The sequence below is a fragment of the Mauremys reevesii genome, linkage group 11 (assembly GCF_016161935.1).
Source record: "Mauremys reevesii isolate NIE-2019 linkage group 11, ASM1616193v1, whole genome shotgun sequence".
Taxonomy (NCBI): domain Eukaryota; kingdom Metazoa; phylum Chordata; order Testudines; family Geoemydidae; genus Mauremys; species Mauremys reevesii.
This window is the reverse complement of record NC_052633.1, coordinates 27,853,449-27,879,744: the sequence shown is the minus strand read 5'-3', so window position 1 is coordinate 27,879,744 and position 26,296 is coordinate 27,853,449. Positions and strand designations below refer to the sequence as shown.

The window sequence follows — 26,296 nt, the reverse complement described above, 5'->3', positions numbered from 1 at the left end:
GGGTGGGGGGGCTCTGGGCTGGAGCAGGGGATGGGGGTGTAGGAGGGGGTCAGAGCTCTGGGCTGGGGGTGCAGGCTCGAGGGTGTGGCCCGGGATGAGGGGTTTGGAGTGCAGGAGGGACTCTGGGTTTGGGGGGGGCTCAAGGCTGTGGCAGGGGGTTGGGGTGCAGGAGGGGGTCAGGGCTCTGGGCTGGGACCTGGAATGAGGGGTTTGGGGTGCAGGAAGAGGTTCTGGGTTTGCGGGGGCTCAGGGCTGTGGCAGGGGTTTGGGGTGTGGGGTTGGGCAGGCGGATTTACCTCTGGTGGCTCCCGGTCAGCGGCGCAGCCGCCATGCAGAGGGAGGCAGGCTTCCCGGTTGTCCTGACACCATGGCCTGCGCTGCGCCTGAAGCGGCCAGCAGCAGGTCCAGCTCCTAGGTGGAGGTGCACAAGCAGCTCTGTGTGGCTCTCACCCGCAGGCACCGCCCTCCCCAGTTCCCATCGGCCAATGGGAGTTCGGAGCCAATGCTCGGGGCGGGGGAAGTGTGCAGAGCCCTGTGGTTCCCCTGTCTAGAAGCCGGACCCACTGCTGGCCGCTTCTGGGGAGCAGTGTGGTATCAGAGCAGGTAGGCACTAGCCTGCCTTAGCTGGGCAGCATCACTAACCGGACTTTTAACGTCCCGGTCAGCAGTGCTGACCAGAGCAACCCAGTACCTTACCTGCCGTGACCCAATCCCAACTTTGAAAAACACTGGTTTAGGGGGATATTTTAAGACCAGAGATTGCCCAGTAAAGATGGTCTCTACTACAGGTTTCGCTGTACTTCTTTCCGTACTATATGGGCAACCTGCAGCATTCACCGTGAGCAGAAATTACAGAAACAAATAATTTTGTAGACTTTTTAAATGGTAGATATTTAATTAAACATTTACAATATGCAGTTTTTCTGGCTAGGATGTCATGCAAATGTTTTAAGGTATATCAAATCTTGTGCTTTACAGTTCATGGTGATTGCTCCTGATGGCACCATGTGGGAGATTTATCTTCCCGTTGTAGAGCAGCAGTTTTCAAACTGTGGGATGGGACCCCAAAATGGGTCATGACCCCAAATGGGTCATGACCCCATTTTAATGGGGTCACCAGAGCTGGCGTTAGACTTGCTGGGACCCAGGGCCAAAGCCCAAGCACCACAGGACTGTGGGATCAAGCTTTGTCTTCAGCCCTGGGTAGTGGGGCTCAGGCTTCGGCTTCAGCCCGGGGCGGCGGGGTTCAAGCTACAGGCCCCTCCTGGGGCTGACACCCTTGGGCTTCAACCTCCCCCTGCCCAGGGCAGCAGGACTGGCAGGGGGACTTGGGCTTTGGCCCCCCACCTGAGCCGCGGTGCTCGGGCAGGTTTGAGCTTGGGTGGGTTCAGGCTTTGGTCCCCCCTCCTGTGGACATGTAGTAATTTTTGTCATCAGAATGGGGTTGTGGTGCAATGAAGTTTGAGAACCCCTGTGCATTGCAAAATTGGCCTGGTGAATTTATGGGAGAGGGTTTTCTTCCCCAGAAATATTAGGTACACCTCTACCCCGATATAACGCTGTCCTCGGGAGCCAAAAAATCTTATAGGTGAAACCACGTTATATCGAACTTGCTTTGATCCGCCAGAGTGCACAGCCCCCCCTTCCCCAAGCGCTGCTTTACCGTGTTATATCCAAATTCGTGTTATATCGGGTCACGTTATATCGGGGTAGAGGTGTATATAGGTCATTGCTGGAGGCAAGATACCAAACTCTAAGGACCAGTAATCCATTCTGGTATGGTCACGCCTGTGATCCTGTTCAAAGTATTTCTCTATTAAAGACGTGGCTACATTTTTTATCAATGAATCACAGTTTATTCTTTGTATAAAAAGAACACTCCCCTTGGAAAAAGTAATACACCTGCACATAAAAAAGGACTACAATTACTATTTTTATGGGGATATTGTACATCCTGAAATTAGTTTAGTAGTTTTCCCACAGTGTTTACTAACTAGAAAATGCACCAAATCTTTCTCTCAGGTTGGGCTCAAAGGCAGAGGAAGTTTTGGGAATGCCCATATTACAAAGCCTAAGTGCCTTCATTGTACTGTACTTCATCAGCAGGTAAAATTTCTTTGTTACTATTATGATATATTAAATAAATATATATAAAAAATTAACCAATATTTAGTTGATGATTAGACCTATTTACTAAAGGCTTGATTCTGCATCCTTTACTCACAAAGAATAGTACTTTACTCTTTGAGTAGTCCCATTGATTTCATGGGTAGTACCTGTGGAGTAAGACATTACTCAAGAGATATTAAACCTTGTGCTTCAGTGTTTAAACCAATCTCTAGCTATATGACGCCAGGTGAGACCTGTGTGAAAGGCAGATTATCCCATATCTGGTTTCTAACACTCTCACCTCTGCAGCATCTAATTCTGACCACTGTCAGAGAGAGGATACTGTCCTCAAAGGAGGGTGGTTCTGATCCAGTATTCAATGTTTCTGTGTTTGAGAGGCAGAACTGAGCCCTAAATATTTTTCTATGAAATTGCTATGATCTTTCAAATACATTTGATGCCAATGAACCAAGTCAGGAAAACACTATTAAACCAGAGTTTTGTTCGTGCTTTTTTTCTTTCCTGAGTTTCCCATGATGAAAGCTGGATGAATTAAAATACAAAAACACAAATACAATAAAAATACAATATAAAGAATACAAATAACAACTGGAATGACTCCATACACATTACAAATGGTGCATTATATTGTAAGATTGAAAACAATGTCCTTGTTGTTTCTTCTGCACCTTTACTGCACAGATGACCCCCCCCCCCAATTTTGTGGTAGAGTATGAAATTTGGATTCAGAAAGCCTAGTTTCTGTTCCTGGATCATGTGTCTGTATTTACCGGGTCCCAGAGCCAGTGCAGAGATATGGGCCCTCCTTGCAGTTGGCCCCGGCCTCCCACAGATCACCTGGCATATGTATATTTATGAGCAAACTCCACCCTCCAAATTAATAATCCAGATATTTCCTCCCCTTTACTCCATCATGTGGGTTTTCCCATAGGAAGGGTTGATTGGGCCATTTCCTTTTAATTAAACCAAAACTGATACCATCATGTAGATATTTCTTCACATGAAAAAAAAATCTTTTGGAGTTTCTGCTTAATACCTACCTGTAGATTATGCAGGGGAAATTTTAAAATGCTGTCCTTTGTTTTGAAAGCTCTTTTAATTCTTCAAAGCTTTCTCTGAACAGGCACAGGAATAAACACAAATAAACTGTAGACACATTATAATCTTCCTAGATAAATTGTTTATTGGATCAACAGTTCTAAAAGCTCTCAGGCTTTATTTAACAAACAGATAAAGTTGTTTTCTCAGTTATAGCCTAAGTGAAGAGATGCAACTGTTGAAATGGTTTTGGATTTTTAAACTACAGAATAATAACTAAAACAATTTGCAGTTCACACACAATAGAAAGGACTTCTCCAATGAGCAGAAGATATAAAATACACTGTGGCATATCCAAACTGTCTCCAATTAACAGTTTGTTGTAACAATAACATTGCAAAGGTGCAAAAGGAGAAAGTGTTTTAATTATTAGTATGTGTGTAATTGTAACATAAACTAGATTAAAGGGATATTGAAATATATTTCCTGGAAAAATAATAACATAAAAAGTATTTGGGGATAGTATGTGCTTTTGGTGGCAGTATCTAGAAGCACTGAGGCTGTAGCAGAGATGCTGCAACCTAGAGCCCTATCTATGCTAGGGAATTTTACAAAATAATTCCCACCAGTTCTACCACTGATTCAGAAGAAGTCTTAGTGTCAGCGTGAGACTTCATGTAGAATAAGATCCTCTGTCCAGGTTACTTAAAGATTTTAGTAAATTTAATTAACATGATTGTAAAAAGCACCAGAGGCTGCTGGAGCCCTTTCTGTATTAGGGTTCCCATTCTAATGTGAGTTTTTCTGTGAACTACGCTAGTGTAGACAGAGCTTAGTAATGCTGGGGAGCAATGAAACTCCTTACTGTGCTGGCCCATGTGCGGAGGCAGTAGTGCTGTGGCTCTGTCCTTGTCTAACTTTATGGATTTTGCTATCAGCAGTAAGTCTCCTAGTCCATTGACACCTGGAGCATGAGGACCAAGAATATGCCTAGCCCCTGTATGGGGGAAACAAGAGGGGTGGAAAAGTTCCTCATGCTCACCAAGCCTCCTGCCCAATGTGCTTATTCAGGGCTAGGCACATTCTTCTTATCAACTGTTGCTCTCTAGAACATAATCTGCACATCTCTCTGTTCTTACCTCTTTTCATATCTCACGTCCCTCCATCTACCTTCTTCGTATCCTTCTCCCCATCTTACCAATGGGCTTTATTCCATTCAGCCCGTATCCCTGGAGCCTCATCTCTGACTGAGGTCACTATGTCTCTATCTTTTCCACCCTGAAATACACTTCTGCCAAACAGCTTAGGACCCTACTCAAAGAAGTGTTAACAATAGAGGTAACAGGGGGTGAGTGAAAAACAAAGAAATAAAACTGAACAAAAAATCATGGAACTAGCAAGATGCATGACAAGTTCACAGCTCACTCACCCTCTCTTGCATCCATTTCACCCCCAAACTTTGCTTATGTGTTATCAAGACTCTGACCCTGCAGCTGACAGCATGAGTAGACCCCTAAACCTGTGCAAATCCCCACTGAAATCAATGGGGCTCTGTGCAGGTACATACTCACATGGATTCAGTTGCAGAATTAAATCAGAATCCAGCAATAGGATTAGTAGAGGTAAAGCTTGTACCATCAGCTGAACGTATATTCCAGGAGTGGCCAAACTGTGGCCCACGAGCCATTTGAGGTTCTTTTACAGTTAAAGTGTGGCTCGCTGAGCCCCCCACATCTGGCCCCATTCTCCATCTACCAGACTTGAGGAGGGTGGAAGTTCGGGACCTCTGCCTTGCAGCAGGGTTGGGGGGCAGGGGATTCTGCCCAGCAGGGACAGGGGCTCTCAGGGCTTCAGCCCCACCAGACGTGTCTGCTGAGGCTCGGGGCTTCAGCAGGAGTGGGACTGAACAAGCCCCGAGCCCAGCAGGTGCTTCCCACGGGGCAGAAGCCCTGAGCCCCGGCAAGTGTGCCCAGGTTCTCGAACTTCTGAAGATTGTCGTATGCGGCTCCGAGGGTAAATAAGTTTGGCCAACCTTGGTATATTCCCACCTTTTTCTAAAATTAGTCAAAACCGTGTGGTCTTACCGGATCTGTTGTTCCTCCTGGATTCTTAGATGGCAGTGATGACACATTGGACCTTTCATTTATAGTTAGATGGTAGGCTGCAATCATTCTTGTCTAAAACAGACCTTATAATGGGCATATTCAAGTTTGTCACCACCCGGATAGACTACTGTGATACACTCAATAGGAAGACCATTCAGAAGCTTCAACCAGTGCAAAATACAATAGTTTGCCTGAATTGAGTAGACCTCTCCAAACACCTATTAACCCTGTACTAATGTGTCTGCACTGGCTCCTTGTTTGCTTCTGTGTGCAGTTCAAGGTGTTGTTGGGTGAAAAGTGTTTAATGATCAGATTGGAGTGAAATTGATTACCTGAGACTGTCTCTAAGTCCTATACTCTTTGTGGCTGTTCATATCAGCTGTAAGGCTCTTGCTGTCAGTTTCCGATACTGTACCTTCCAGGTCCTCCAGCAGGGCTTTCTCAGTTAAAAGTCTTTGATGTTGGAATTCACTCCCTTTGGTCGTCTGCCAAAGCACAGTACTAGCAGTCTTCAGAATATCAGGCAAGTTGCATTTATTTGGTATAGCTTTGGGTTGATTTTCCTTTCTGTTAAAATATGGTTGCTACTATTCTGACTGCTGAAGCAGTGGTTTATATGAATGCTACCACCACGAGTAGCTTTAGTTAATGTGTTTGAAAATGTTGTAAATAAGTGACTAGTTGTGCTGGCAACAGTGCTCTAGAAACCATGAAAATAAATAAAAGAAGGGACAGAAGTAGCAGATGGTACAAAAAATAGAAGTTACAGAATATTCTGGAATGATATATAAGCATGTAAGATACTGCTTATTAATTTAAAAATACACATTATGAATAAAAAGAACACATTAGTGTCCAGTATAATGTAATGAACAAGGTTTTTCTTTGAAATTTCACAAAATTAAAAAATGGAATATACAAAGGGTGGCATCAGTGACATAAATCTATGTCCATGATAGTGTGTGACAATGGAGGATGCTTCTCTGAGGAAAAAATTATTGCAGGAAAAAGGATTTGGTTGCTATTTGACTACTGATCATATATTCATTCATAAAAAAAGAAGGCACTGTGCATTAAACAGGTGCAATTTAAGATTCTTGTACCAAGCGTAAAAGAGTGATTAAAAAGAGAGTAAAATGTCACATTTTGTTAACAGCAATGAGTGGACATGCCATATACAAACGACAACGATATTTCTGCAAACAGCTCCCTACATCACACTGTAAACATTTACTCTCCAGAGTCTGAAAGTGATTGCTTGAATTGGAACACTATGTTTGGAGGAAGCAATTAAAATCACTCTTCAGCATTCAGTGACAGGCTAGCTGTAATTCAAGCGTATTTTGTTTAGTTTTCTTTACCGCTTACAGCAATTTGTCCCCTCCAGGGCATTACTGTTCCCTATGACTAAGCAATGCAAAATGTTTAATGATCAGGATTTTATTGACTGGATATATTTTGACCTGCAAAGAGAAAACATTGGGATTTATCATTCATTTTCTCCCCATAACTTTTACACATACACACACCCCTCCAAAAATACATTTTTCTACATGTGTGTCTTAAACAGTTGTTCAGGAGTTTTACTGCAAATGATAACATCAAATACAAGTACAAACCAGACAAGGTTTTTATTACTTTTGGGAAATGCCTTTCTTGGAAATAATGCATTCTACATGCTTGAAGATCACTCAGAAGTTTAAATTAGTGCAGATCATGGCTGCCTGCTTACTCAGCTAAATTCTGATGTCCCCACTTAACCTCCAGTATTACCTTATTCTTACCTTGATTCAGGAAAACACTAAAGGATGTTCTTAACTTTAGGCTCATGTTAAATCCCACTGACTTCATTGAGGCTTAGGCACATGCCTGAAGTTAAGTACGTGCTAAAGAGTTTTTCTGAATAGAGATGGACTGCTGATTTGGGGCCTCTGTACTTAGCTCGATTGGTTTGAATGGAACTTCTTGTAGTGTAAGGGACTACTCTGACAGGAACAAAGCAGTAAAATCTAGCCTTTAGAGGCAGCTCCTGTTTGGGGCGTAATTCAGCTGTGGTCTTTAGACTGCACTGGCTATCAGTTTGTTTCTGGGTCTAATTCAAGGCGTGGCTTTTTATCTATAAGGTTGATTTAGGGACAAGCACAGTTCTGCAAAATGGAGAATCTGGTTTACAAGAATTGTAGTTTTCAGTGATTCAATGTATTATGTACAAATCTACTCACTACCTATAGTACAAAAAACCCCCACAAATATGACTAATGGCTTCCTGCTTCCTTGCCATAATACTTATCCACCCTATCATTAGGGTAGATGCAAATAGGAGGCCTGAGCTGTGATCCTAACCTGCATAGCTAGACAAGGTAAAACGTTTGATGGAATAATTAATGTATGTGATGCTGTTTAATCATTCATTTAGGAAGACTACATTTAAGCACAAGTACCCACCAAGGATTCCAAAAGAAGAGGTGACAGTGAAAGCTTTGTAATTTGTAGAACTGGATCTTTCTTAAGCTGTGGTCTATGGACCAGCCCTTCTTGGTGAGCTGCAAAATGAATTGTTTACACTCAGTAAAGAATTGGGGTGCTTGAAGAGGAAATGGTCTATGATAATTATCTTTCTTTCATGGAGAGGTCCATACAATGAAAAAGCACCTGTTTACAGTGTTTTATGATTATAGACTAGTCTTGTAAAAAAAAAATCTAGAAATTATCTAGTCCATCTTCCAAGTCTATACATCAGGACAAGGCTGATTTAATATTTCCTGGACCATCCTTTAAAAATGGCCTGGCCACTTTCACCCCTCAGTGAGCTGGATTTTTGAATTGGCACATGGCCCAGGGATTAAAATAGCTAGTTTTGTCAATCAGAATACCTGAATTCTTTTCTTTGATCCTGGATTTTCGTGAAACTTCCCAAGCTAGTATGACAATGTGTTCTGAGAGACTTAGCATTCAGTGCGATGGGTACTTGACTTTCAATCAGACTTAGGCTCTTCTGAAGTCCTTTTGAAAATGGGATTTAGCCATTTAAGTTACATAAATGTTGCAATGCTGAGCAAAGCAACACATAAATATCTTTAAAAATATGGACAGAAGTCCAGATACAGATGACAAGTTACATTTGTTTGTTTTTTTATTTCTGGAGAATCCTGTGTTGCCAGTGTTAGGAAATATCGTAACATCTTGCCTGGTATGATATAGAAGGAAAACCTTATGATCTAAAGTTCTATGTCGCCCACAAGTTGGAATGAATAGTTGTGTATTAGCAACATTCTTACAGAATGTGTCCATGGTTCTACCCTAGTGTAAGATCAGAATCAGATCAATGGACTTTACATTGAGACCCAGTCCTGCTCCTATTAAAATCAATGGTTGGTTTGCTACTGACTTTTATTGGGGCTGAAGCAGGACCTTGCTTTACTGTAAGTGTAATTTATTTCCATTGCTTTTTTGGATGAGTTTTTAAAACAAAGACTCCTCTACATCTATGGGCTGTTTACTAATTATGGTTCCAATCCTGCAAACACTTTTGCACATGCATAATTTTACATTGGGAATAGTCTTGTATTGAAAGTATGTGCATGTGCCCAAGTGTTTGCAGCCTCAGAGTCTATACCTACGCTAAATAGATGTGGGAAAGCCAAAAAATGTGACATTATATAGGATAAACAAGTAGAGAGTGTTTATCAGATGAAATCGCAACCAGATATGTCAGATAGGTCACAGGCATTGTTGTGAGGTATTTAACCTCAAGCAAACTAAAGGTTCAAAGCAACATATAATTATAAAGGAAAATATTTATACAACTGATTCTCTTAACTTTAATTCCTGTTTACAGACTATTAAAACCCATTGTGAGGAATGAAGCTTTATTATTCATCAATTCCCACTTTCTCCTCCAGTTCGATCAGGTCTGTTACCATCAGTGATAGATACTATACCTGCTGTCTTGAAAGAAATATTTAGTTTACTCCACTACCTATCACTAATTTCAAAATGATGTTTTCAATATGTTGCTTAGTGGCTGCAAATCATACAGAGTCTGCTAAAGAAATATCTCCTATATTCTACAGATATTGAAGTTGTTATATGTCACTACATATTTAATTATATAATCAGTTGTGCTTCTATAGCACCATTACCCAAGAACCTCAGAGCACTTTGCAAACATTACTGTTCTAAGCTTCACAACACGCTTTTGAGCTAGGCATTATACCTATGCTGCAGGTGGGGAAATTGAGGTTCAGAGGAATTAAGTGACTTGCCCAATATTACATGAGGCTGTACAAACCATTCTATGTCCGGGTTGAAATGGATTCAATTGTTTCACAATTGGTTTGCTTGGTGCAACACACTGAATCTCAAAAAGGAAAGTGTTTTGAGTGTTTCACTCACTAATTCATGTTGTTGAATTCAGTCTTCTGTGTGTTTGGTCAGGAAGTTCAGTTTAATTAGTAAATCATTTAATTATGCTCTGATATATCAACTTAAACAATACATTATGCATTACAGTAGATTTATTACTAATACTGAAATACACTGGCCAAGGACAGAACCCTGGGGAGCAGAAACCTGGAAGAGGAGAAGGAAGAGTATCTACTGAAGGAAATGCTAAAGGAGCAATCAGCAAAGCTACCGTCATAGAACCCTAACACACAGTCTCAGTGAGAAGTGGTTAGGTTTATAGTGGCAAAAGCAGTGGAAAGACGGAGAATGAACATGGAGACAAGACCTTTACATCTGGGAAGGAAGATATAATTAGAGTTTTTGCCAGGGTGATTTCAGTGGAGTGGAGTGGGTAGAAATCAAACTGGAAGGAAATGAGGACGGAGTTGGAGAAGAGAAAGTTAAGACACTGCTTAGAAAGAGGTGTGGTTTAGTGACTTAGCAGAGAGCTGGACGCCAGGAAGTCTTGAATTCTAAGGCTAGATCTGTCACTGACTCACTGTGTTGCCTTAAGCAAATCTTTTCATCTCTCACTCTCTCCCTCAGTTTCTCAATCTATAAGCAGTCGATATTTACTTACCCATCTCATAGAGTGTTGTAAATATTAATTAATATTTGTAAAGTGCTTTGAAGATGGACTAATTTCATGATAATGGCTAGGCAGGTGCCAAGTTGATTTGCTTATTTTTGTCCATCAACAAACAATAAATGCTGTAATACTTATAAAATGTGCACACAACTAATCTATGTCAAAACTATTATCCCTTTTCTCCACTGCCTTGTTTCACCTTGCTGTCTTGTCTTTAACTAAGCCCCAATCCTGCTCATACTTATGTATATAAGACTATTTATATGCTTAAAGTTAACCACATGCATAACTGTCTGTATGATCGGACGTAAGATGGTAAACGCTATGGAGAAGGAGTAATTGTTTACTGCATGTCTGTACAGAGCTTAAAACAATGGGGCCCCCTCTTGGTTGAAGCTTCTACACATTACTCTAATACAAATAATAATGAGTGAGTGATTGAGTCGTGAATGAGTAAGAAAGTGCTACATAAATGTATTTTGTTGTAAGCTCTTTGGGGCATGGACCATCTTTTTGTTCTGTGTTTGCATGGCACCTAGCACAATGAGGTCCTGCTCAGTGCCTGGGACTTGTGTGGTACTGCAGTATTATTATTACTATTTTATTTATAATGTTTTTGTACTTATGCATTTATTATTTTAGCTCATATCGGAAGCCTAGTGTCTTGTGGTACAGTATGGCAGTGTTGTTTACTTGCTTAGAATTAGGCCAGAGTTGAGCTAGTATGGAATTACTTATCTTCCCTTGTGATGCTTCTATTTTAGGCTGAGGTAATTCAGGAAGGCAAAATAGTGTAGTTAGCTACACCATCTGTGTCCTGTAGATAGCTAGATGACATCAGCCTTGGGTTATGCCCAATTTAACAAGACTACTCATTGTAAGAGCATATTCTCATCTTGATATGTCAGGATTTACCCATATAGCTGTGCAATCACACAACTCGATAGCGAGTCCATAATTCTGAATAGCTGAATAAAGACAGTACTCACTGCAAGCAGTTCACAGTTATCTGTAGCCTGAAATTTGTTCACGATCCACTCGGCAAAAAACTCTGAATAGCAAACAAGTTTGTAAGAGCTATGAACTGTTTGTAGACAAAGAGAAAAAAAGAGCTAATAATTTTACCAGCTCTGATAGTCAATTAAATATGCTTGCATACATAAAATCACAGAATCTTAGAGTTAAGTCCAGATGGGACAATGAGATCCCCTCCTGCACATTACAGGACACTAAACCCCACCCAGTTATCCTTGTACTGAGCCCAATAACCCAGATTAGATGAAAATATTACAGCCCTTAGGAGACTAAACTATTGTGTGCCACACGCAGAGAATAGAAGTGACTGAGGTACACCAGTGCCCGCATGGCCTTTGAAATGGCAGGGAATTGATTTGGTAAGCTATACTCAGATGAACCTATGAATTTATTAATAACCCGACATGCTACACTAGTCTTCAAAGAATTAACCTAATTTCTGCTTCTTTTAGCCTCTCCATCTAATTAATTTTCATTTCAGGGGAAAAACAAACAACACTACCTTATGAATCATAGCATCAAGAATGGTCATAATTAAAGACCAAAACTATTAGCGAATGCAAAGAATCAAGATTTGTTTTGTTCTGAAGGAAAACAGCTTGCCTGTCTCTACAAGCCAAGAGGCCTGTGGTGAGCATTATTAAATAGGGCCAAGAGGCTGACCAATCGGAAAGCAAACCTATGTTTATTGAGCCCATTTCCAAGCCAGGAAGTAAACAAGTGTGTGATTTTTTTCTACGTGTAGTACGTACACAGTTCTTACAAAAGGATGGCATATTGCAAATTATTTTAATTTTCAGAACTTGTTTTCTTAAACAAGAATCCTTCTCTGTTTATGCACTGCTGTTTTATTTTTATATATTAGACAAAGTAACATTTTGCTGGTTTTCATGGTTTGAATTTTGAATTGTGGCGGCTGATAATGCCATCTTTCTTTCTGCCTCATGGATGCCAAAAGGGAGGGTGATTTAGAGTTTAGTAGTTTGGTACATAAGAGTCCTGGACTCTGCCCCTGGTTCTGCCACTGACAGACTATGTTACTTTACCCTCTGTGTTTTATAAGCACCCTTGAATCACTGGATCATGCTGGACTGGAAATCTGGTTACCTGAAATCTATTTTTGGCTCTGCCATACACTTTTGTGTGATCTTGAGCAAGTCACTGAACCAGCGTGCCTCAGTTTTTCTCTCTGTAACAGGCAGATATTGACTTATTAGCCTTTTGAAATCTGCAAGTGATAAGTGTCACGTAAAGTGCGTTCACAGTATTATTGTCATTTTATAGTCATTAGTATTTATATTTATTTCAGTGTTCGCATCTGTAAAATGGGAATAATAATTCCTTGTGAGTAACTACAGGGGTTTTCAGAGGTTAGATTCATTAATGTCTGTAAAGTGCTTTGAGACCCTGGGAAGGCAGGCACTATAAATATGCACAGAGCAGAAGGAAAAAGGAAGATAGTGATGTTATTGTATCCATGAGCGATGTTAGAACAGCCATTATAACCTGGCACAAGTGTAATAACCAAATGGATCAACAGCTGAAACTCTGCATCATATAATACTGTACTCATGGGCGCCAACTTATATGGGCTTCTGGGGCGTTAGCCCCAGGAATATTCACAGTCAGGGGCTCTGCTCCAGCAATATTTGGAGCTAGGTTTCTCCCCTGCTCTGGGCTGCCGGCAGCCGCCGGGAGCCCAGAGCCTTTTAAATCCCAGCCGCGGCCGGGAATCAGAGGGCTCTGGGCTGCCCTCTGCGGCGGGGAGCCCAGAGCCCTTTAAATCCCAGCCGCGGCCGGGAGTCAGAGGGCTCTGGGCTGCCTGCTGCGGTGGGGAGCCCAGAGCCCTTTAAATCCCAGCCGCGGCCAGGAATCAGGGGACTCTGGGCTGCCCACTGCGGCGGGGAGCCCAGAGCCTTTTAAATCCCAGCCGCGGCCAGGAATCAGAGGGCTCTGGGCTGCCCGCTGCGGCGGGCAGCCCAGAGCCCTCTGACTCCCGGCTGCAGCTGAGATTTCAAGGGCTCTGGGCTCCCCGCCGCAGCGGGCAGTGCAGAGCCCTCTGATTCCCGGACGGGGCTGGGATTTAAAAGGCTCTGGGCTCCCCGCAGCTGCCAGCAGCCCAGAGCCCTTTGAATCCCAGCCCCTGGCCACTGATTGCCCCCTCCCCAGATCCCTGCCCCAACTGCCCCGCAGGACCCCCACCCCCTATCTAAGCACCACTGGTCCTTGTCCCCCAATTACCCCCTCCCAAGACCCCTGCCCCTAACTGCCCCTTGGGACCTCAGCCCCTATCTAAGCCTCCCTTCTCCTTGTCCTCAACTGCCCCCTCCTGAGACCCCACGCAGCTTCCCCACAGGACCCTCCTACCTGTCCCCTGATAAACCTCCTGGACTCCCATGCCTATCCAATTGCTGCCTGTCCCCTGACTGCCCCTCTGAACCTCTGCCCCATCCAACCCCCCCTGCTCCTTGTCCCTTGACTGCCCCCTGAAACCCCCTACCTCTTCTCCAACCCCCAAACCACTTACTGTGCCACTCAGACCAGTGTGTCTGGCTCCGTGCAGCTCCAGACAGTTGCTGCCATGCTCCCCCATGGAGCCCACAGCCCTCTCCCACCCCCAGCACCTGCCTTCCAGATTTGAACACCTCAAAATTCAGGAGTGCTCAAGCTCGGTTTGGGCAGCTTTTACTTCATTTCTCCCAAATCAGTTTCCCCTGCAAGGTGCCAACTGAAGGTGTTGGAGAACAGAGAGATCGGGTGGCCTCCTAATGCCTGGAAAAGAGACAAAGGCCGGAGGAGGGAGTGTCAGTGCCTGTGTGGACTTCTGGGAAGTGCACGGTGTGGAAGGGGATGCTGTGATACTTTGGAACAACTCCATACAAAGCCAGTCAGGACTCTGGGGGAGCCTCCTCTCTTGGAGCATACTATCTCCAGGGCAAGAAGCTTACACCTTCCTGGGTCTGACCTCGGAGCATTCAGCATGCCCTTCCACATCATGCACTTTCCACAGCGAGTCTGCCCAGGCTGGTCCTGGAGCAACCAGAGGTCCCTGCACCCCAACTCCGCAGTCAGATGTGACTCTCAGCCAGACAGTAAAACAGAAGGTTTATTAGATGACGGGAACACAGTTTAAACAGAGCTTGTTGGTACAGAAAACAGAACCCCTCTGTCAGGTCCATCTTGGGGGGCGGGGAGCCCAGAACCAAGTTCTGGGTCTTTCCCCATTTCCCCAGCCAGCTCCAAACTGACACTCCCTCCTCTGGCCTCTGTGTCTCTTCCGGACAGGGAGGCCACCTGATCTCTTTGTCCCCAACACCTTCAGTTGGCATCTTGCAGGGGAAACTGAGGCACCCACACAGTATTCAGAGAAAATATTAAGAACATTCCCACTTCATCACAACAGGTGCAACAAAATATAATACTGTATATTGAAGTAAGCAAGTGCTGCTTCTGACTTTCCACTTTTAATTGACCCTTGTAATCTTGTGGCACTGACGCATTGTAGCTTCATTTTATATCGGCTTACAGGGCGGGAGCGGGGGGGCACCACCATTTTGGGCCCCACCAAAAATTATACAAACCTGCTGCCTATGACTGTACTGTATAAATGGTGACTATAAACCAGGGATGTTAAAATGAGGTTAGATTCTGGGCTAGTTCAAATGTCTACTTTCAGCATAAGCTTTGAGAGATACAATCACTTGGTACCCCCTCCTAATTAAAAGACAGATTGTGCCATTAGGTCATTAAGGTGGTTGTTTCTTTGTTTGCCTGTTTGAGAATTCCCCATCCAGGTCAATGGGCAGTTCTGCTTTAAAATGGAGTGTGCTAAGCCTGGGAATTTTGAAAGTGCTCTGTGTTGGACAGGGATGATGTCCCTGGCCTCTGTTTGCCAGAAGCTGGGAATGGGTGACGGGCTGGATCACTTGATTACCTGTTCTGTTCATTCCCTCTGGGGCACCTGGCATTGGCTAGGATACTGGGCTAGATGGACCTTTGGTTTGACCCAGTGTGGCTGTTCTTCTGTTCTGTGTTGGCTTAGCTTTGTCCCCAGTTATGTCAAAAGGAGTTTTACCATTGATTTCAATAGGAGCAGAGTCAGACCAAAGCTGAGACCTTTTTAAAGTCCCCATCTAAACTGGTGCACACTCATGTTTTGTCCCTTATAGAGAAGCAGGGCCGGCTCCAGGCACCAGCCGACCAAGCACGTGCTTGGGGCGGCACCTTGTAAGGGGCGGGCAATCTTGGGGTGACGGGGAGGCACTCTGGGGGGGGGTTGTTTGTTTGTTTTGGCGGGGCGGCGCTCGGTTTTTGTTTTGTTTTTTGGGGGTTTTTTTGGAGTGGGGCGGCGCTCGGGGGTTTTTGGGTTTTTTGTTTTGTTTTGTCAGGGTGGGGCGGTGCTCAGGATTTTTTTTGTTTCAGCGGGGCAGTGCCTTTTTTTTTTTTGGCGTTTGGGGCGGCAAAAAGTTAGAGCTACTAATATTGCTGTTTACATAGTTCCCATAGAACAGGGAGCTCTCCTGTGCACAAAGTATCTAGGTTGGGTGTGGAAGATCTGGCTCTCTATATTTAGCCTAAGCTATTCAGAAATATAAATTAATATTGGGTATTTAAGTACCAACATTTCTAAATGGCTATTTATTATTTTTCAGCACCAGAGACCTCACAGTATAAACAAGTCAGATGTGTTCTCCAAGGAGCTTGCTGCAATCTAATTTCAGACATGACACAAGATAGGGAGTTACAAAACTGAAGGGAAAAGTTGCAAGAGGAAGGACAGAGTGAAAGCGCTAAGATTACATGGTTTCTCAACAAAGGTTAGTGCGCATCACCAGGAAGCAAAAAGTGTGTGTGTTAGGGTTGGGGGGGAGGGTATTAGTATAAATAAAGATTGAAATGTCATTGCTGACTCATTTCTTGCAGACAAATGTGAGCAATAAGGAAAGGTTTGAATTTAAAAGGTCCAGGCAGACCAACTTAGAGAGAGCAATCCATAGAGGAAAGCATGGAGAAAAGCACAGCCATGGCTGTGGGAGAAGTCGATAAACAAGGTGTCACGTATGGCATCATTGTCAGACTGGAGTGGGCAGGAATTATGTGATAGGAGACTAGATTCAATAATGGGCAACACACAAGAACATTAAGAGTAAAATGTAATGGAAACACATGGAAGAAAAACCTACATTTAACTTTGTAAAGATCCTTGGGTAAATTTGGAAAAGTAAAGACATATCCTGTGGGTGGAGTGTGATTCATACAGTATTCAAATCAGAGTTGGATGCAGGGCAGCTATTCCACAGGGCATTGTGGGGATTGAGCAGTCCTGCAGGAGGCAGGGGGCAATGCAGGGACCCCATACAGGTATGTTTCAGGTGAATCAGCGAGGTGAAGTTCTGGGCCAGATCCTAGCAGGTTCTGAGCATCTCCTGTGAGGTGCTGCATACCCTCAAATACCATTTAACCCTTGCAGAATCAAGCTTTTCAATTAGGCAATATGCTAGAGAAAACCTGCAAGCTGACCCATCTAACACCCTCCCCCATCACCTCCATCTGCCAACCAAAACAAAAGTATAATGGTCTCAATTTGTTAATATTTGATGTGTCTGAGTTTCCCTACACTAAACTTCCAGAAAGGTCACAGTCAAGAGCAGTGCTGAGCAGTATTAGCCATGCTGTTTCTTCATCTGTCTCTCCTGCAAATAAGTGCGTGTTCTTCTTCATGTTTGCTCATATCCATACCAGTTAGGTGTGTGCATGCCTCGTACACAGTCGTCGGAAAGTTTTCCCTTAGCAGCACCCATCGGGTCGGCTGTGGAGCCCCCTGGAGTGGCGCCTCCATGGCAGTGAATATAGGTCCCTGCTGACCTGCTGCCTCCTCAGTTCCTTCTTACCGCCAGTGATGGTTGTGGGAACTGCGGTCGCTTGCTTCTCAAGTGCTTCCCTTAGCTTGTTATTTGTTATAGCTCATAGTTCTTAGTTTATAGTTGTTAAGTAGTTAGTTGAGTTAGTTAGTGATAGGAATAGTTGGAGTGTTGTGTGTCCCCCCCATATCCTTCCCCTGGGCTATGGGGCATGCCTCTGTCCCATGGGTTTAAGCCCTGCGGAACCTGCTACAGGCCCATGCCAATGGGTGACCTCCACAACTCTTTCCTTAAATGTCTGGGGGAAGTGCACCAGACAGAGAGGTGCAAAATTTGCAGGGCGTTCCACCCAAGGACAATGAAAGAGCGAGACTTGAGGCTCAAGCAGATCCTGATGGAGACAGCTCTTCGTCCTCAGGCCAACAGGGTCTGGCACCGAGTGCATCCATGCAGAGTGCTCCGGCCTCTATGTGTGATATGGTGCTGAGGAAGGACTCTGGCCAAAGAGACCCTTGACACCGGTGCTCCATGGCATCGAAGCCCATGGAGGCAACTTGACACCGCTCCCACTCCCCAGTGCTGCACAAGCAGCACAGAAAGACGGACAGAGGCTGCTCCCCTGCGCCAAAGACAGCAGTGCCAGCTGGCGCAACCAGAGTGCATCCAATGCAGGAGCACCTGGTGCCGGAGTTGCAGGAGATGGCACTGTTGTCTTCAGTCCCTCAAAGGAGTCCGTTGAGTCCAGTGCCCATAGACTCTCCTGACCGGGAGTGCCAGGTGGAGGAGTTGGAGCTCCCCTCCATCCCAGACACTTTTGAGGCCATGACAGCACCTCAGTTCCTGGCTGGCACAAACAGGCCTCTGGCACCGCAGCGAGCGGCACTGTCTAGAAGAAAACTTGCCAGGATGAGGTAGTGACTTTCACCAACATGGCACTTCCCCCCATGGCACTGCTCCTTGACACCGCCATCATGGCACTGTTCTTTGGCATCAGTTTCCAGATGGGGTTTCCCCAGTTCCATTTAGGTATCACTCCCCATCACTGGCACCGGAACACCGGTTCCCAGCACAGATGGAGCAGCACTGGTCTCCGGCTCTGGCTGAGCGGCACTGGTTCCCAGCACCAGCCGAGCAGCGCTGATCCCCAGCACCTTCTGAGAGGATCAGCACCGAGAGCCACAGTGGCAAACAGGACAACAGCAGAGAGTGGGAAGGACAGGAGGGCCCGGCGCCACCTCTGGCTTTGTCATCTTCATTGCTGGATGAAGTGCTGGCAGGGCTTCAGCCTAGGGAGCGCCCCCCCATTGATAGCAGGGCCCATCAGGACCTGCTACACAGGATGCCTGCAACATGGGGTTGGAGGCAGAGGCGGTGGTTGAGTCTGAGGACCCCATGGTCAACATTTTGACACCGGAAGGGCCATCCAGGGTCACTTTGCCCCTCATAAAAACAATCCAAAACAACATCAAAACTCTGTGCAAACCCCTGCATCCATTCCCTCGACAGCCAAGAAGGTGGGGAGGATATACTTCTTACCCTCGAAGGTGTATGAGTATCTCTTCTCGCACCGGCAACCCTACTCGTTAGTGGTGTCTGCAGTGAATGAGAAGGCGAGACGGGCAACAGGGACCGACTTCAGAGTCTAAGGAGTCGAAAAAGACAGACTTTTTGGCCAAAAGGTCCATTCTACTGGGAGGCTGCAGCTGAGGATAGATAACCAGCAAGCTATCCTCAGCAGGTACAACTTGAATTCATGGACCTCCATGTTGAAGTTTAAAGCATTGGTGCCACCGACTTGAGATCAGAGTTTGCGGCAATAGTGGAGAAGGACAAGGCAGTGGCGTGGACCTCTTTACAGGCCTCACTGGACGCTGTGGACTCTGCCGCACGAACCCTGTCCTTGGGCATCACTATGAGAAGAAGCTCATGGCTTCAGGCATCCAGGCTTCCCCCGGAAGTGTAGCAAACACTACAGGACCTGCTGTTTGATAGTGCAGGCCTTTTCATGGAGCAAACGGACTCCAGGCTGCACAGCCTTAAAGTGTCCTGGGCTACTATGAAGTCATTGGGCATGCACACACCAGCAACCCAAGGTAAACATTTTAAGCCCCAGCTGCAACAGCGCTCCTATCCCCCTCAGCTGAGGCAGGATTTCTAGAGAAAGCTGGGCAGGAATGGCAGGCACAAGCCGTCCCATCTTCCACCCAGCCAGGGCCAAGGCCAGGGCCCGACTACGCCTTCTTCGGGCTCAAAGCAGGCCTTTTGAAGGTGTGCCTGAGGATGGTGCACCAGCCACAGCACCAGATCCTTACCCTTGTTTTCTCAACAGTCTGTCCCACTTTTACCATGCTTGGTCCCAAATAACATTGGGCTGCTGGGTTCTCCACATGGTAGAAGTGGGATATTCCCTCCAATACTGCTTTGCCCCCCATCCCTCTTCAGGGACCATTCTCACAGGCATCTCCTTATACAGGGGGTGCAGATGCTCTTCACCTCAGGGGCAGTGGAGGAGGTTCCTCAGGAGCTATGGGGCAAGGGATTCTACTCCTGATATTTCCTAATTTCCAAAGCTCAGACCCATTTTAGACCTGCGAGACCTCAACAGATTCATGAAAACGTTGAAGTTCCACATGGTCTCCCTAAGTGTGATTATTCTCTTTCTGGATCCGGGAGACTGACACTGCCCTCGACCTCAAGGATGCGTACTTCCACATATCCCTACGGCCTGCTCACAGACAATTCCTCCAGTTTGTGGTCAACCACAACCATTACCAGTTCATGGTCCTCCCCTTCGGCCTGGCAACAGCCCCCTGAGTGTTCACCAAGTGCATGTCAGTCGTAGCAGCCTTCCTCCATCGGAGGCAGGTGCAGGTATACCCATACCTTCATTACTGGCTGCTCAGGGGTTGTTCCAGGGAACAGGTTGAGTCTCAGCTATGCTTCATCAAATCAACCTTCAACAGGTTGGGTCTCCTTCTCAACGTGAACAAGTCAACCCTGCTACCGACCCAAAGAATAGAGTTTATTGGTACAGTGTTGGACTCAGTCTGGCTGGGGCGTTCCTGCCGGATGCTCGCTTCCAGCGATGACTGACATCATACAAGGCCTCAGACAGTACCCTACCACTACAGCAAAGGAGTACCTGAGTCTTCTTGGCCACATGGCGGCATGCACATACATGGTACAGATGCCAGACTGAGGCTCAGACCTATCCAAGCTTGCCTTGCCATCCGAGGTGCGACAGCCTAGACTCTGTGGTCACCATTCCGGTGCAAGTACTCGAGTCCCTCCGATGGCGGCTTGATCCTCAAAAGTGTACTAGGGAGTCCCCTTCAACAGACCTCAGCCCTCTCTGTCCCTGGTAATGGACACGTCAGTGGTGGGATGGGGCGCGCACCTGGGAGATGTTCAGATATAGGGCCTCTGGTCTCAGGACGGGCCCTTGCTTCATATCAACATCAAAGAGTTGAGGGCGGTCCAACTAGCGTGCCAAACCTTCCAGGCCCAGCTGCAAGGCCGGTGCGTGGCGGTTATGACGGACAATACAACTGCGATGTTTTACATCAACAAGCAGGGTGGAGCCCAGCCCGCCTTTTGTGGGAGTTCTGCCTAGCCACTCCATTCACCTGGAAGTGTCCTACCTCCCAGATGCCCAGAATGAGCTAGTGGACTGCCTCAGCAGATCATTCCACAACCGTGAATCGTCTATCCACCCAGACATCATACACAACATTTTCCAGAGGTGGGGAGCTCCCCAGGTTGATCTGTTCACCACACGAGGCAACAGAAAGTGCCTGTAATTCTGCTCGTTTTAGAAGCACAACCTAGGCTCACTTGCGGACATGTTCCTCCTCCCCTGGATGGGATGTCTGCTGTATGCATTCGCACAGTTCCCACTCGTACACAAGGTCCTGCTCAAGATTCGCAGAGACAAGGCGGCCGTTATACTGGTGGTACCAGTGTGGCCTCGCCAACACTGATACACCACACTCCTGGAGCTGTCAGGGGACGCCCCGATCATGTTGGCCCTGTTCCTGGACTTGATCACCCAAGACCATGGTTGCCTTCAACACCCTCAACCTCAAGTCCCTCCATCTTATAGCCTGGAAGCTTCATGGCTAAACCCCATAGAGCTCATGTGCTTGGAGCCAGTGAGGGAGGTCTTACTTGGTAGCAGAAAACCCTCCACAAGGGCTACCTACCTGGCTAAGTGGAAGAGGTTTACATTCTGGTGTACTCAAGGCTGCACACCCCCACTACAGGCGCCCATACCGCTCATCCCGGAGCACCTGGAACAGCAGGGTCTAGCACCATCATCCATTAACGTGCACCTGGAAGCCATTTTGGCCTTCCACCCAGGAGCAGCCAGCATTCCTTTGCCAACCCCATGGTCGGCCGTTTCCTTAAGGGTCTGGAAAATCTGTACCCGCAAGTTAGACAACCGGTTCCGGCATGAGACCTTAACCTGGTCCTCTCCAGATTAATGGGGCCCCCATTTGAACCACTGGCGACTTGTTCGCTCCTCTACCTACCATGGAAGGTAGATTTCCTGGTAACCATTACCTCAGCGAGGAGGGTGTCTGAGTTAAAGGCCCTCACCTCTGAACCCCCCCAACACAGTTTTCTGTAAGGACAAGGTCCAACTCACCCTGCCATTCTTCCAAAGGTGGTGTCCCAATTCCACACCACCTGACATTTTTCTACCAGTATTCTATCCTAAGCCTCACAATAGCCTAGACCAGAGGCTCTATGCACTGGATGTTCATCGAGCACTGGCTTTTTACATCGAGCGCACAAAGCTATTTCGGAAGTCGAACCAGCTGTTCATATTGGTGGCAGACCAGATGAAAGGATTCCCGGTCTCATCACAGAGGATCTCATATTGCTCACGTCTTGCATCTGGATGTGTTACGAGTTAGCTAAGATTCCAGCCTCAGCACTAATGACACATTTCACAAGGGCGCAGGCCTCAACGGTGGCGTTCCTCGCCCAGGTTCCTATTCAAGAGAACTGAATGGCGGCAACATGGTCCTTGGTTCATACATTCACCTCTCATTACGCCATCACCCAGCATGCCAGAGGTGATGCAGCATTCGGTAGAGCCAGGGGCGGCTCCAGACCCCAGCACGCCAAGCGCGTGCTTGGGGCGGCATGCTGCTGGGGGTGCTCTGCCGGTCGCTGGGAGGGCGGCATGCCTGCAGGAGGTCCACTGGAGCCGCGGGACTGGCGACCGGCAGAGCGCCCCCCGCGGCATGCCGCCCTGCTTGGGGCAGCAAAATGTCTAGAGCCGCCCCTGGGTAGAGCAGTGCTTCAGTCAGCGATTCCATAACTCCGACCCCACCTCCGGGGTAGGGCTTGGGAGTCACCTAATTGGGATCAATATGAGCAAACACTCAAAAAAGAAAAAACGATTACTCACCTTCTCATAACTGTTGTTCTTCTAGATGTGTTGCTCATATCCATTCCAAACCCACCCTTCTTCCCCTCTGTCGGAGTAGCTGGCAAGAAGGAACTGGGGGAGGCAGCAGGTTGGTAGGTACCTATATTCACTGCCATGGAGGTGCCTCTCCAGGGGGCTCCAGAGCCGACCCAACAGGTGCTGCTAAGGGAAAAACATTCTGACCACTGTGCACATGGCGCACACACACCTAATTGGAATGGATATGAGCAACATATCTCTAAGAAAGACAGTTACGAGAAGGTGAGTAGCCATTTTTTTCCAGCTTGGAAGCCAGTGGCAATGTCTGCTCCTCCACCCACTTGCAGTCATGTTAGTAGCCTGTGCCTGCTCTTCTGTCCTGTCAGTGGGCTATAATTGGCTGAGATTGGCTGAGTGTTCAGATTCGGCATGTGATAGATGGTATGGGATATAGCAATGTGACACATAATAAGAACACAATTAAAATATGAAGCAGCAACATTTTAAAGTGACTTTTAAAAACCTTTGTTCTTGAAATTGTAAAGCAATAGCATATGGCACTGCCGCCCCACAAAGCTAAACCATTTCTGTGGTGTACATGACTCTTCAAGTCTCTTGGCTACCAGTCACCTGGGTGGGTGCTGAGCTCATCACCCTCCACTGAGTAGGAATCAAAAGTATTCTGATCCTCTTGAAGAATCAGTACTTTGGTCTCCAGGGTCATTTGATGGAAGGAGGGGAAGCAGCTGTGGGATCATTCCTGCCAGAATAATAAGCATTAACAGGAACTCTGGAATAAGAGGTCATGTAAAGTAATGCACATTGGAAACCATAATCTCAACTACATATATAAGATGGTGGGGTCTAAATTAGCTGTTACCACTCAAGAAAGAGATCTTGGAGTCATTGTGGATAGTTCTCTGAAAACATCCATTCAGTATGCAGCAGTAGTCAAAAAAGCAAACAGAATGTTGGGGATCATTAAGAAAGGGATAGATAATAAGAGAGCAAATATCATATTGCCTCTCTATAAATCCATGGTACGCCCACATCTTGAATACTGCATGCAGATCTGGTCACCCCATCTCAAAAAAGATATATTGGAATTGGAAAGGATACAGAAAAGGGCAACAAAAATGATTAAGGGTATGGAAAAGCTTCCATATGAGGAGAGCTTAATAAGACTGGGACTTTTCAGCATGGAAAAGAGACAACTAAGGGGGAATATGACAGATGTCTATAAAATCATGACTGGTGTGGAGAAAGTAAATAGGAAGTGTTATTACTCCTCATAACACAAGAACTAGGGGTCACCAAATGATATTAATAGGCAGCAGGTTTAAAACAAACAAAAGGAAGCATTTCTTCACGCAATACACAGTGAACCTGTGGAACTCTTTGCTGGGAGATGTTATGCAGGCCAAGACTATAACAGGGTTCAGAAAAGAACTAGATAAGTTCATGGAGGATAGGGCCATCAATGGCTGTTAGCCAGGACGGCAGGGATGCAAAACCATGCTCTGAAGTGTCCCTAGCCTGTTTGCCAGAAGTTGGGAATGTGCAACAGGGGATGGATCACTTGATTACCTGTTCTGTTTATTCCCTCTGAAATACCTGGCACTGGCCACTGTTGGAAGACAGGATACTGGGCTAGATGGATCATTGGTCTGACCTAGTATGGCCGTTCTTAGGTTTTTATGTCATGCATTTTGCTTTCTGAGCAGCAGGAGAAACTGAATAAAACAGGAGCAGCAGCTGGGGAAGGAGTCAGGGAAATATATAAGGACTATAAGGTATTATACCATATCTATTTTAAGTATTTGAGTTATTTCATTAAAGACTATGTAAATTATACTATGGGGAAAAGTTTGTCTACATTTAATTAAAATAGACATGTTCCTGTTTATGCTTATTATTCTGGCAGGAATTTATGTCCTTTAATTAAAATAGACATAAAAACTGCCCAAGTTTTCTCAATTGTGGCCAGAGTGCTCAGCATTGTGTAGACAGTGCCGGCTCCAGCTTTTTTGCTGCCCCAAGCGGCGAGAAAAAAAAAAAAAGAAGAAGAACCTGATCGAGCGGCCACTGAAGTGCCGCTGAGGAGCAAGACAGCGAGTGAAGGACCTGCCGCCGAAATGCCGCTGATCCGGATGTGCTGCCCTGACATGGGTGCACTGCCGTCCCTTTTCATTGGCTGCCCCAGGCACCTGCTTCCTTCGCAAATTTTGTCGTTTGTTTTCTAGACAGACTAGTAATGGCAGATGCTGTTTTTATACAGCGAGAGGGAAATCCTGCCCAGCTAATAACCTTGCCCAGATATGCAAGGTTTAAAATACAGTATAGTCACAGCAGTTCTGCTGTGCTGGAAAAGATGACAGGCCATGGAAAGGCCTCAGAGGGGGACGCTACACCCCTACATGCAAAGAAGTGGTGCTCTGTGTTGGTTCTCTTCACAGCAGCACATATAAAAGACCCAGTGCAGGAAACAAAGGAGTGCCATAATGGGTCAGACCTAAGTCCCATCTAGTCTTGTTGAGTTATTAGCCTCCATAATCTTATGCATCGGTGAGTTGCACATTGCATTAAAAATATTTCTTTTTATCAATTTTTAAATTTGTCACCTTTCAACTAACTGAGGGTCTGCTTGTTTGCAGTAAAGCAATGGGGTGAACACAAAGACCAAGCCACTTACTTAGTGGTGACCTTAACACTAACATGTTCCCCCTAAATCTCCCCATCTTCCCTTTTGTGGAAACATTCAGTACAACCATGTAACAGGATGAGGACTCACCCCTGCGGCACCTCCTGCTGGTCATCCAGGGAATTAGCTCACCAGCCTCTGGAGCACCCTCTGCAGGCCAGTGTCTCACCTTGCTGCTTGCCCCCATGTCCCTCCCAGACCCCAGTGCTCCTTCTGCCGGGATTCTTCCCCCTGCAGTACCCCACAGTCTCTCTGGGTCTCCCCTCCCCTCCCCAGGGAACCCCCTATCCCCATCTTGCCTCAGTCTTTGGCTACTGCCAGTCACCTTCTAGCCCCCACTCACTGGGGTGGACTGCAGTATAATTGCCACTCATCATCAGCAAGGAGGGTTTAAACCTGCTGCCTCTGCCTACCCTTGGGCTGACCCTCTGCAACCCCAGTACCTTTTCCAGCCTTTAGCAAGGCCTGCAGTCTGGGGGTTTTCCAGTCTGGAGCTCCCCAGCCCTGCTCCAATCTAGGTACCCTGCCCAGCTCCCAGCGGCCAGGCCCATCCCTCTCAGCATCTAGAGAGAGACTGCCTGAGTACTTGGCTCCCAGTCTTTTTTAGTGCTAGCTGTGGCCTGATTGGGATGTGGCCCCAACTGTGGATGCCTTTCACCTAGGCTTTTCCTTCAGCCCCAGCCCTCTCTCAGGGCTGGCTGTAATCCTTTCAGGGCCGGAGCAGGTGACCACCCTGCTACAAACCACCATTGCTTAATGTGATGGGGTGTCCACACCACACAAGCCCTGAAGGGGTTAAGGTGGCTAGCTGTGCCGGTTAACTCTCCAGGGTGCACATGGAGGAGGAGCCAGGGAGCAGGGATAAATTAAATGAGGCTTATATGGACAGGATGGAAGAGGGGCTGTATAAAGCCCGGTAGCTGAGAGCAGCTGGAAGAAAGGCTGCAGACACTCCCTGGGAGAAGGGAGGTG

General features: G+C 46.2%; 1 protein-coding gene across 1 annotated transcript in view; it reads left to right on the top strand.

Annotated features, from left to right (window-relative positions):
* Window positions 1-26,296, top strand: part of ASNSD1 (asparagine synthetase domain containing 1) — an 84,164-nt gene that overhangs the window by 1,048 nt on the left and 56,820 nt on the right. The window contains exons 2-6 of the mRNA XM_039494350.1: window positions 2,023-2,106; window positions 7,690-7,811; window positions 9,112-9,184; window positions 11,825-11,973; window positions 15,996-16,160. The gene's annotated coding sequence lies outside the window, so the exon portion shown is untranslated. The remainder of the gene's footprint in view (window positions 1-2,022; window positions 2,107-7,689; window positions 7,812-9,111; window positions 9,185-11,824; window positions 11,974-15,995; window positions 16,161-26,296) is intronic.